At 38.3% G+C, this 12690-nt stretch overlaps 1 protein-coding gene across 9 annotated transcripts in view; it reads left to right on the forward strand.

Annotated features, from left to right (window-relative positions):
* Nucleotides 1–991: 991 nt before the first annotated feature.
* The window catches only part of TC2N (tandem C2 domains, nuclear), a 46929-nt gene continuing 35230 nt past the window's right edge, over nt 992–12690 (forward strand). Inside the window, exon 1 of one of the 9 annotated variants that reach the window (XM_067027882.1) lies at nt 992–1045. The gene's annotated coding sequence lies outside the window, so the exon portion shown is untranslated. Of the gene's footprint in view, nt 1046–1108; nt 1319–1389; nt 1875–12690 lie in introns of those variants that run through there. The other 8 variants (XM_059056078.2, XM_067027881.1, XM_067027889.1 and 5 more) reach the window with 8 other exon arrangements.

Here is a 12690-nt window from a genome sequence, read left to right on the forward strand (position 1 = left end):
GAAGTGGCTATGAAGATAAGGGTTAGTTTAACAAGGTTTGTTTGTATAGATTTCCCTCATCCTGGACTCTCATCTCTGGTGATAAGACTGTTTCTTTCCTCAGGGTAGCGGGGGGACATCGTTCACTTGGGAGTTCCATCTCCTGCTTTGGGGAAGAAAAAGGAAGATCAGAGGTCCTTCTTCCATCTGATTCTCAAGTGCCTTTAGCTCAAAATAATCTTTATGCCAAAGTGGCATATTTTGGGGTGGCATATTCTGTCACTCCTCAGGTTCAGTAAATTTGAGAAATAGAGGATGATACAAAGTAAAACACAGTTTTTAGGCCTTGAATGCCTTATCAGCTCAAGGAGTAACTATATTGTGCCTCTTTCCCCAGATTAATTTGTTCTCGGGATCTAGGCCTCCTCTCCACCCGCCAACCACCCTAACCCTCACTCCAGCATCTAGGGCCTGGAGATTAACAGAACCCATTTTGGGAAAGACGACTCTCCAGGAAGAAAATTATCACCTTCAATTTACAATCCAGCAGCCTCTCAAAAGGTTAGCCATTCATCAACAGATAACCTAGGAATTCACTCAACAGCTTTCCAAGTACAGTGTTGAGATTTCCAGCAAGGAAGGCAAAAAAGGGCCAGTCAACTCCTTGCCAGGGTGCCAGAGGGGATTCCAGCACACAGTGGGGGTGGGGCAGGTAGTGGATACCTTTGGGATTCCTTCCAACGTACCTGCTGCTAGCAAAGCAGTAGGAAATGTAAAGTCACAAAAGTGAAGAGTTGCGAGCTGATTCTCAAAGACTTTATCATTAGGATGTAAACACTAAAGACCAGTAACACAACTAAGAAAAGTTTCTCTGCTTCCAAGAAGTTTCTCTGCTTCCAAGAAGTTTCTCTGCGTGCAGAACTATCTTCTGGCAAGAGAAACTGCTCCTTCCTTCCCTATTCAAGGATGTTCATCATTTTATTCCCTTCTAGAGGGAGCACCCGAGTATTGCGGCTGGGAGAGCCGAGGAGGCGAGGAAACGAGGGCGCAGGCGCCTGGCGCTCAGGTACACTGACCGGAGGCCCCTCCCCGTCCCGCCCCTCGGCTTGCACCTCCCGACGGGCGGGGCGGACCTGGGGAGGGCGGGGCAGATCTGGCGGAGCGGACCTGGTGGGGGCGGGGGGGGCGAAAAACCTGGAGAGGGGGCGGGGCCTCGGGGCGCGGCCGCGCGAGGTGACCGGATCGCGGTTCCCGCGGGCGGGAACGCCAGGACGCTCACTGCCTCGAGCAGGTAACTGGCCCCCTCACCGCTGTGTGAGGCGGGAGCTCCCCGAGAGCGGTGCGTGGAGACCCCGGGGACACGGCGGGGGAGGGAGCCGGGGGTGAGAGGGGCTCAGGTGTGGGTGCTTCCCCGGGCGAGCAGCGTGGCGCGGGCCTCGAGCGGCCGCTTGCCTGCCCTCACGGTAGGACTCGTGGGCGGCACAGTAGCCTCGTTGCCCCCAGCCTCGCGGGGCCGAGTCTCCTCAGCGACGCCTGCTCTCTGGAGGCCTGAGGGAGGTTTGGGGCCCCTCGACAGCCGCGATCTCCGAGGCCGGGAGGGCAGATACTCGCTCTGTGGGAGTACGGTGGGCTGTAGGTCCGCTGGGTTCACCGGTCCGCTTGTTGGGACCCGCGGGTCGGACGGAGGGGAGACCCCAGCCCCGGCGGGGAGGGCCGCGCGCCGTGCTCCCCGCCCTGAGCGCGCGCTTGCGACCGCCGGCCCCAGGTGGGCTCTGGCGTCTGCGTTGAGAGGAAAGCGAACGCATTTCCTTTGCGTGGAGAGTCTGATGAGAACCGGTTAGCGGATGGTTTTTATCTGTGAAGTTTCTGAAACTTTTTGAAGCGGCGAAGGGCTGGTAAACATCACTTTGTTTTGGTTTTTGCAAAACATGAATTATCTACCCAGCTAGGTTTTTAGATTTGGTTTGTATCTATCTCCTCCAATTTTTTTTTCCTTCTTCCTTCTTTACTATGGTTTTCTTTAAATCAAGGAAGTACTGTGCATGAATCGTGGGTATGTCGCACACAGGTGGACGTGCAGGTATAGGTAAGATAGATGCCAAGCCAAAAACATTGATTCCTTTAGAGTGCTTAAAATACAGCATGTAAAAGGACTGCTTTCGTATTTAAAATATACTGATTCTCACTCTAGGTAGGCAGTTATTAGAGGTGTTTTCCCTGATTGATACTGTTATAATTAAATAGCCTGGAAATATTAAGAGTTAATAGCAACACCACCGCCTACTTACCAACTTAATATTTCAATATGGAACTTTATCATGGCTAAAGATTGCTCTTTCTGGAAGGAGAGATTTATATTGCTTGCCTTTGAGAGCTGGGATTCGAGGAGATTTGGGTTTTTATCATATATTTTGTATTTTATAGTTTTTGCTGATGACTTTGAGTGTCTTCATAACTGGAGGAAAAAGGCTTCATAATAATTTGCTTTTTTTTTTTAACCCTGAAGAAGAAAACATTTTAAGTTCCTCTTGTATTTTGTTGGCTCCACTTGAGTTATAATTGTGTATTCACAAATAAAAACTAACAAATTGAAGGGCTAATTCAGGTTGAGAAAAAATGAGTTTGTGCTTCTTGTAGGGCCTCTGGCTGAGGTGCCTAGTTGGCAGTTAGATATGTTGGTAGGGGGATTTTCTGAAGTCAGGATCAGAGTTGTGAATGTTGGAACCACCCATGGATTTGTGATAGTTAATCTTGTGAGAGTGGAAGAAAACATTCCAGTAAGTAGAGTAAGAAGAGAGGAAGACCAAGGATGGAAAACACCAGGACTTAAGTGATGGGTAGAGACAGCCAAGGAGACCAAGGCGGAACATTCAGGAAAGAAGGAAGCAAACTAACAGACAGTGGTGTCCTAGAAGCCAGGAGATGGAAGAGTTTTCATAAGGCTAGAAATCTATTTTGGGGTCAAATGAATCAGAGGAATCAGGAAGATTGGGGCTGATAAAGTGCCTATTGGTTTTGGTAGTTAAGAGTATGTCATTGAACTCAACAAACATTTAAGTAAAATGATAAGGAAGGAAGCCAAATTTGAAGGACTTTGAGGAGTAAGTAGAGGGTGAAGAAATAAAGGTAGTCAGTGTAGAATCCTTATTTTGAGACACAAAGATTTGAAGGAGCAGTGATAGGGTGGTAGAGTGATAGGGGAGTGTATAGTCAGATTGGAAAGAATATAAGGCCAATAGAATACTTTTATGTTAACGTGCATCACCCAGCATAGGAAGCTGACAGCAAGTTGCTGCGCATATTGACTAGAACTATAAGTGTTTAATCTCCCCAATTCAAATTATGAACACTATTTTAGTGGTATTTCGATCTGTTGGGTTCAGGTGTTTTTATCAGTGTCAAAGTCACACTTTAACAAACTGTTGGATTGTATTTCACCTGAGTTCCAGATACTTAGATACTTCCAACTTACTTTTGTCATGTGATTTTTCTAGTGTGTATCTCAGTGACTCTTCTAACAATCTTATGTAGGTATCGGACATTTTGACTAAATCAGAATTCATGAGGCATACATCAGTTAATAATTGCTTCAATTATTATTATTATGCATTTAAGGGAAAATGCTCTTAGATGAAAATTTCTTTATGAGTTTCACTCCAGTCTTCATTGAGAGTTTAATTTTTGTTGTTGTCGTTCAGGCAGTAGTTTTATCTGTATGTTCCTTAGGATATGAAAAGAATGGCTAAAAATGGAAAAGGCAAACAATCAAGTGTTGATAAGGATGTGGAACAACTGGGACTCTTGTCCTCTGCTGGTAAAAGTGTAAATACGTGGCAGTATGTACTAAAGTGAAACATGAATAAATTATGCCCAGACTATACCTGAAAAAATTCTAGAAACTGCAAACTAAAGTAACAGAAGACAGATAAGTGGTTACCTGAGGGGGGGAGTGGCAAGGGAAAGAAAAGGGGGATGCATTCAAAGGGGGTATGACGAAACTTTTAGGGATGGTGGATATATTCATTGGTACATGAATCAAGTTTTCTTGATTGTGAAGATGCTTTCACCACTGTATACATATGACTGACTCATGTAATTGTACATTTTAAATATGTGCAATTCACTGTAAGTCAGTACCTCAGTAAAGCTGTAAAAAAAAAAAAAAAGAGTAAATAAAAATAGTAAAATGTGAATTCCCTGGCGGTCTGCTGGTTAGGATTCCATGCTTCCACTACAAGGGGCATGGGTTCGATCCCTGGTCTGGGAACTAAGACGCTGCACGGCCGAGGCCAAAACCAAAACCCAACTAAAACAAAGTACAGAGTAGAAGAAGACATACCATTTAAGTATATTTATTTCTTTTAAATATTATAGTTATCTCAGGATGATGGGGTTATTGATAATTTTAATTTTCTTCATATAGTTTTATGTATTTTTCATATTTTCTACCACAACATGTATTTGCTTTTTATTTTTAATTTTTTTAAATTTATTTTTTTAACTTTTTATTTTATATTGGCATATAGTTGATTAACAATATTGTGATAGTTTCAGAGTGATTCAGTTATACATGTATCTATTCTTATTCAAATTCTTTTCCCATTTAGGTTGTTACTGTGTTTGCTTAATTTTTAAGTGAAAAATTATTTCATATGTGCAGAATAATACTTTTGACACATCTACAGATTTAGAGAATACAAATAAAATAAATGCCCGGTACCTATATCATGTGTTAGAAATAATACATAATATTGTTGAAGCCCTAATTGTATCTTTCTCCCTGATTGTGTCTTTCTTTTTCCATGCTCCTTGATTTTCTGTAGAGTTTTACTACATACATAGGTATTCATAAGTAATGTAGTGTTTAGTTTTGTTTATTCCATGACTTTTTTGGGGCACAAATTATATTTATGAGATTCACCTGTGTTGCTGTGTTATAGTTCATTTGCTTTTTCTGCTATTCTGTTATATGAATTTACAGCTGTTTATCCACCCTCCTGTTAATGGATATTTAGGGTGTTTTCAGTCTTTTTTAAAATTTAATTTTACTTTTTGCCATTGAAAGCTGTTTTGTTATTACTGTCCAATCTGTTTCTCTGTGTCCATGTGCAAGAATTTCCTATGTTTTTTGCCTAGGAGTAGAGTTGTGGATCTTCAGTTTTGCTAGATAACGCTGAATTGCTTTGTAAAGTGGTTGTACCAGTTTATACTCTCACAAGCAGCGTATTAAGTGTTCACTTTGTTCCCTTTCTCAACAACATTTGAGATATTTGTACAATTGTAATTATCTGAATTTTTTCTTTTCAACAATCTGGTAGATGAGAAATGGTAGGGTTTAATTTACATTTCTTTAATTACTGATGATGTTGAACCTTTCATAGTTCCTATTCAGTGGGATAGCTGTTTATATTTTTTTCCCGTTCTTAATTTTTTTGTCTTTTTGAAATTGATTTCTAGAATATATATATATATATATATCTTTTTTTTTTTTCTGGGTACTAATCCCTTGTCAATTATGCATGTGACAAATATCTTTTTCCCAGTAAGTAGCTTGTCTTTCACTTTCTTTATAGTGGTTTTTGATAGACCCATTCTGTAGTTTGATGTAGTTGAATATGTCAGCCTTTTCCTTATGGTTTGTTCTTTTGACGTCTTGTTTAACAAATCTTTCCCTTCCCTGAGGTCATAAAGATATAGTCTGATATTTTCTTCTAAAAGCTTTAAAATGTTGCCTTTCATATTTGTGTCCTTAGTCCATGTGAAATTGATTTTTGTGTGGTGTGAAGTGGAGATCCAGTTTCATTTTTTTCCATATAGGTTGTCAGTTTTTCTCAGCATAGTTTATTGAATATTCTGTTTTTCCTCTCAGTAATCTATAAGTATCATATATCAAGTTTCCATACATATGTTCATGTTTCTGGGCTGTCCTTTCTTTGGTCTCTTGGTGTATCCTTGCTGCAATCTTACTTTTACTTTAGTTGTAAAAGAGCCTCCATACCTAAGAGACAGGTCACCCACCCATGCTTCTTTTAAAACTCAAATTAAAGTTTAATTTTTTTCTAAAGTAAACTTTTCATCTTAATATACAGGAGTATGTTATCTAAGTCTTAAATATCTACTGTATTCATCCGAGGTCACAAGTACTTCTAAAGCTACTTTATTGTGGATTATATTAGGCTGTCTTTAGTTTTTGCAAATCCTGTCCTAACTCACTAGAGTTAACTTCAACTTGAAAAGTAAATATTGGGTTTGCACTTTTGGAATATAGTTAAGACATTTGGAAAAACCTTCACACTGAATATAGCTGTATTTTAAAAAAGAATTGCTGAATTTAAAAAAAATTTAAGGTACTTAGGATTTAATATGTCAAAATCTAAGAGCCGAAAATCTGAGAGACTATAGGAGCCCTTAAGTCTTATTTGCTTTGAGGGTATTTGCTAAACTGGGGGAACTTGATTGGATTTGAATAAGAATTTGGTAGATTTGTAGGACCGGAGGTATAGTTAGAAGTTAGTCCAGGGCTCATTCAAGGTTAGCTAACAGAGACTTTCTGCCTGTAATTCTGGGATCCCAAAGGTCTTTGATGTCATGGAAAGGATGAAAACTCAACCTCCTTCAAGGATCTGCAAGGAAAATTGTCTTGAGGCCAAGTAAAGCAGAAGGGAAAAAAAATCTGTCCTTGGGCAGCCGTAACTACCAGATCATGAAGGAAGTACACATCACCTTGGTGGTCTAAAAAAATTTCAAGATGAGAATTTTAAAAAATCTTTTTTTCTTTAGATATAATTCATATGCCATAAAATTCACCCTTGAGAGTGTATAATTCAGTGGGTTTTCATATGTTCACAAAGTTGTACAACCATCATTACTATCTAATTCCAGAACATTTTTATTACCCCCAGAAAAAAACCTTATACCCATTAACAGTCATTTCCCCATTTCCCCTTTTTCCCTCAACCCCCGGCAAACTCTAATCTACTTTTGTTTGTATGATTTGCTTATTTTGGGCATTTCATATGAATGAAATCATACAACATGTCTTGTGTCTTATTTCTCTTGGCATAATCTTTTCAATGATTATTCATGTTTACCATGAATCAGTACTTCATTCTTTTTAATGGCTGAATAATATTCCATTGTATGGTTAATACCACGTTTTGCTTTCCCTTTCCTTAGCTGATGGTTATATCCACTTTTTAGCTATTGCGAATAATGCTGCTATGAACATTTGCATACAAGTTTTTGTATGGAAATGTATTTTCCATTTTCATAGGAAATATATTTTCATTCTCCATTTACCTACAAATGGAATTGCTGGGTCATATGGTAATTCTGTGTTTGTTTTGAGGAATTGCCAAACTGTTTTCCAAAGCAGCTACATCAGTTTTCATTCCTACCAGCAATGTATGAGGGTTCTAGTTTCTCCATCCTCATCAACATTTATTTTTGTCTGTCTTTTTGATTATAGCTATCCTACTGTGTGTGGAGTGGTATCTCATTGAGGTTTTGATTTGTATTTCCCTAATAACTGATGCTGTTGAGCACCTTTTCGTGTCTTTATTGGCCAATTGTCTATTTTTGGGTGGGGGGAAATGTCTGTTCACATCCTTTGCTCTCTCTTTTTTTTTTTTTTTTTTTTTTTTTTTTGTGGTACGCGGGCCTCTCACTGTTGCGACCTCTCCCGTTGCAGAGCACAGGCTCTGGACACGCAGGCTTAGGGCCTCTCACTGTTGCGACCTCTCCCGTTGCAGAGCACAGGCTCTGGACACGCAGGCTTAGCAGCCATGGCTCACGGGCCTAGCCGCTCCGTGGCATATGGGATCTTCCCGGACCGGGGCACGAACCTGTGTCCCCTGCATTGGCAGGCGGATTCTCAACCACTGCACCACCAGGGAAGCCCCCTTTGCTCATTTTTAAATTGGGTTATATGTCAAGGCATGAATTTAAAATGGTATAGTAAACAAATGCAAATATTCTCTGTAGGAGTATACTTTCATCTTTGGCTTAAAAAAAGTCCTACCAGTAAAGTTTTGAGGTCAATGGATAATTTGTCAAAGATAACCAAGTGCACATGGAAATAAGACAACCTGAACAAGAATCAACAGAAACAATAGACATTTAGAAGAAAACTTGCAAAGGCTTATGTATTGTAATTACTAGTTATTATTTAAATAACCATGATGGGCTCTATATAAGTAAGTAAAAGGCACGTTTGAAAATATATGCAGGGAGCAGGAGTCTGAAAAGTGACAGAGTTACAAAGCTGGTTGAAAAGAGGAACTGAATGTAATTTCTATTAATGAAAAATACAGTAATAAAAACTCAAAACTCATTTGTTAAGTTTAACCACAGATAAGACAATTAAACAAACCCCAAGAGAGAATGAATTAACTGGAATATAGATCAGAATAAATAATTCAGAATACAGCACAAAGATACAGAAATGGAAAATGTAAAAGCAGTGAAGATACATGAAAATTAGAATGATCAGAATGAGAAGTTATAGTGAGAAAGTCTAGTAAGTGGAGTTCCTGAAAGAAAAGAAATAGAGAATGGGCAAAAGCAATATTTAAAGAGATAATGAATGAGAATTTTTTAGTACTGAAAAATTACCAGTACAGGTGGAAAGACACTAATCACAGATTGGTTATTCAGGTATACCACAATTTGTTTATTCACCTGTTGATGGACATTTGATAGTTTCTGGTTTTTGGCTTTTGCACTTAGAGTTGCTATGAACACTAATGCACTAGTCTTTGTATGGACATAAGATTTATTTTTTCTTGAGTAAATACCTAGGAATGAAATGTCTGGATCATAGGGTAGGTGTATGTTTAATTTAAACTGCCAAACTATTTTATATTCCCACCAGTTGAATATGAGAGTTCTACTAGTTCTACATGCTTGTAAACACTTAGAATGGTCAGCCTTTGCAATTTCATCATTTCTAATCTCATTGTAGTTTTAATTTGCATTTCCTTAATGAATAATGGTTTTGAATATGTTTTTATGTACTTTTTATGTACTTTTTTTGCCACTTGGAGAAGTGTCTGTTCAGATCCTTTTAAAATTGTGTTATTTTTCTTTTTATTATTGAGTTGTAATAGTGTTTTTTTTTTTTTTTTTTGTAATAGTGTTTTCATATTCTGGATATAAGCCCCTTATTGGATGTATGATTGGCACATATTTTCTCCCATACTCTAAGTTGTCTTTTCACTTTTTAAAAAAAATTTTAAAACATTTTTAAAATTTATTTTTTGGCTGCATTGGGTCTTGGTTGCTGCACGCAGGCGTTCTCTAGTTTCAGCGAGTGGGGCCTACTGTTTGTTGCGGTGTGTGGGCTTAGTTGCTCCGTGGCATGTGGGATCTTCCCAGACCAGGGCTCGAACCCACGTCCCTTGCATTGGCAGGCGGATTCTTAACCACTGCACTACCAGGGAAGCCTGATGGTGTCTTTTGAAGCACAACATTTTTACTTTTGATTAAGTCTAATATATCAAATTTTTCTTTTTTTTTAATGAATTTATTTATTTTATTTATTTATTTTTGGCTGTGTTGGGTCTTCATTGCTGTGCACGGGCTTTCTCTAGTTGTAGCAAACGGAGGCTCCTCTTCATTGTGGTGCATGGGCTTCTCCTTGCAGTGGCTTCTCTTGTTGCGGAACATGGGCTCTAGGTGCACGGGCTTCAGTAGTTGCATGTGGGCTCAGTAGTCGTGGCTCATGGGCTTAATTAGTTGCTCTGCAGCATGTGGGATCTTCCCAGACCAGGGCTCAAACCTGTGTCCCTTGCACTGGCAGGCAGATTCTCAACAACTGCACCGCCAGGGAAGCCCTCAAATTTTTCTTTCATTGCTTGTGCTTTTGGTGTCTTATCTAAGAAATCATTGCCAAGTTCAAGAAGAATTACTCCTGTGTTTTCTTCTAGCAATTTTGTAGTTTTAGCTCTTACATATAGATTTGGATCAATTTTTACTTAGTTTTGTGTACAGTGTGAGATAGTTGTCCAAATTCTTTTTTTTTTTTTTTTTTTACATGTGGATATCAGTTGTCCCAGCACCCCTTGTTTGAAAAGACTATTCTTTTCCCCTTAAAGTTTTTTGGCACCTTTGTAAAAATCAACTGACCATACTGTAAGGATTTATTTCTGGGTTCTCAGTTTTATTGCATTGACCTATATGTCTGTTCTTATGCTGATACCAGTCTTGATTACTGTAGCTTTGTAGTAAATTTTCAGGGCAGGAAGCATGACTTGCAACTTTGTTCTTCTTTTTCAAGATTGTTTTGGCTATTCTGTGTCTTTTGCATTTCTGTGAGTTTTAGGATTACCTTGTCAGTTTCTGTAAAGGAGCTGGAAGGGATTTTTATATGGATTGTGTTGAATCTGTAGACCAGTTTGGGGAGTATTGACATCTTAACAATATTATGTCTTACAATCCATTGTCATGGAAGTCTTTACATTTACTGATGTTTCCTTTTTTTTTTTTTTTTTTTTGAAGACTTTATTTTATTTTTTTAAATTTTCTTTATTATTTTTGGCTGTGTTGGATCTTAGTTGCAGCACCCAGGATCTTCATTGAGGCATGCGGGATCTTTTTCATTGTGGTGCATGGGCTCCTTGTTGCAGCGCACGGGCTTCTCTCTAGTTGTTGTGTGTGGGTTTTCTCTCTCTGGTTGTGGCGTGTGGGCTCCAGGGCACATGAGCTCTGTAGTTGTGGCGTGTGGGTTCAGAGTGTGTGGGCTCTGTAGTTTGCAGCATGCGGGCTCTCTAGTTGAGGTGTGTGAGTTCAGTAGTTGTGGTGTGTGGGCTTAGTTGCCCTGTGGCATGTGGGATCGAACCCACATCCCCTGCATTTGACCAGGAATCGAACCTGCATCCCCTGCATTGGAAGGTGGATTCTTTACCACTGGACCACTGGGGAAGTCCCTATTGATGTCTTCTTTAATATCTTTTAGTAATGTTTTGTAGTTTTCAGTGTGCAAGTCTTGCATTTCTTTTGTTAAAGTATTCCTAGGTATGTTAGGGTTGGTTTTTTTTTTTTTGCCTGTTATTATGAATGGAATGGATTTCTTAATTTCATTTTTAGACTGTTCATTGTTAGTGTATAGAAACATAACTGATGTTGTGTATTGATCTTATATCCTGCTACTGTACTCAACTTGTGTATTACTTCTAGTAGGTTTTTAGTGTATTCCTTTGACTCTTTTTATTTACAAGACCATGTTGGTCTGTAAATAGAGTTTTACACCTTCATTTCCAATATGGATGCCTTTTATATCTTTCTAGCCTAGTTGCCCTGGCTAGAATATCTATTACAGTGTTGAACAGAAGTGAGAGTGGATCCTTATCTTTTGCCTGGGTTGAGAGGGAAAGCATTCAGTCTTTTAGCAATTACTATGATGTTAGCAGTAGATTTTTCATAGATGCTCTTTATTATGCTGAGAAGATTCTCTTCTATTCCTAGTTTGCTCAGCTTTTTAAAATCATGAATGAGTGTTGGATTTTCAAATCTTTTTTTGGTATCCATTGAGATGATCTTGTAGTTTTTGTCCCTTATTCTACAATATAATGTATTATGTGAATTGATTTTCAGATGTTAAACCAATGTTGCAATCCTGGGATAAATCTCAATTGTTTATGATATATAATTCTTGTTATAATTTGCTGGATTCAGTTTGCTAGTATTCTGTTGAGGATTTTTGTGTCTATATTCATGAAGAGTATTCACCCTTTTAGTTTTAACTTATTTGTGTCTTTATATTTAAAGTATGTTTAAGTAGCATATACTTGGGTCATGCTTTTTTTAATCCAATCTAACAATCTCTAACTTTTAATTGGCATATGTAGAGCATTCATACTTAGTGTGGTTATTGATGTGGTTAGGTTTAAATCAATCATCTTGCTTTTTTTCTCTGTTCATCCCATCTGTTCTTTGTTTACCCTTTCTTCTTGTTATGCTTTTATATCAATTGAGTATTTTAGGGGTATGATTCCATTTGATCTCCTTTGTTGGCTTATTAATTGCACCTCTGTTTTCTTACTTCAGTGGTTACTATAGAGTTTATAGTACATATTTTTAACTTCCCACAGTCTACCTTCAAATGGTGTTGCATATACCGCATCACATCTTCTAAAAGGACTTTACAATAGAATATTCTTCCCTGCTGGCCTTTGTGCTGTTGATGTCATGCATTTTACTTTTACATATGCTATAAACCCTACATCACCATGTTATTATTTTTGTTTAAGCATCAATAATCTTTTGTAATAAATCTTACATATTTATCTGTGGTACTCTCAATTCTTTGTGTGTGGGTTTATATTTCATTAGGTATTCTTCTACCTGAAGGATGTCCTTGAACACTTCTTGTAGTATGGATCTGCTGGTGGTGCATTCATTAAATTTTTTATGTCCAAAAAACTCTTCTTGTCACTTCCTTTTTTGAAAGATTTTCTTCAGGTATCAAATTAGATGTTGATAGTTTTTTGTTTTTTCCTTTCAATACTTTAAAGATTTTTGCTCCACTGTTTCCTTACTTGTATTGTTCCCAATGATAACTATGCTGCTGTTGTTATCACTTTCCTATGTATGTAACATGTCTTTTTTTTACAGCTTAAGATTTCCTCTTCATCACCGGTTTTGAGCCATGTTAATATGATGTGCCTTGGCATAGTTTTCTTCATACTTCCTGAGCTTAGTGTTTGTTGAGTT

This window comes from Kogia breviceps, chromosome 3 (assembly GCF_026419965.1).
Source record: "Kogia breviceps isolate mKogBre1 chromosome 3, mKogBre1 haplotype 1, whole genome shotgun sequence".
Classification (NCBI taxonomy): domain Eukaryota; kingdom Metazoa; phylum Chordata; class Mammalia; order Artiodactyla; family Physeteridae; genus Kogia; species Kogia breviceps.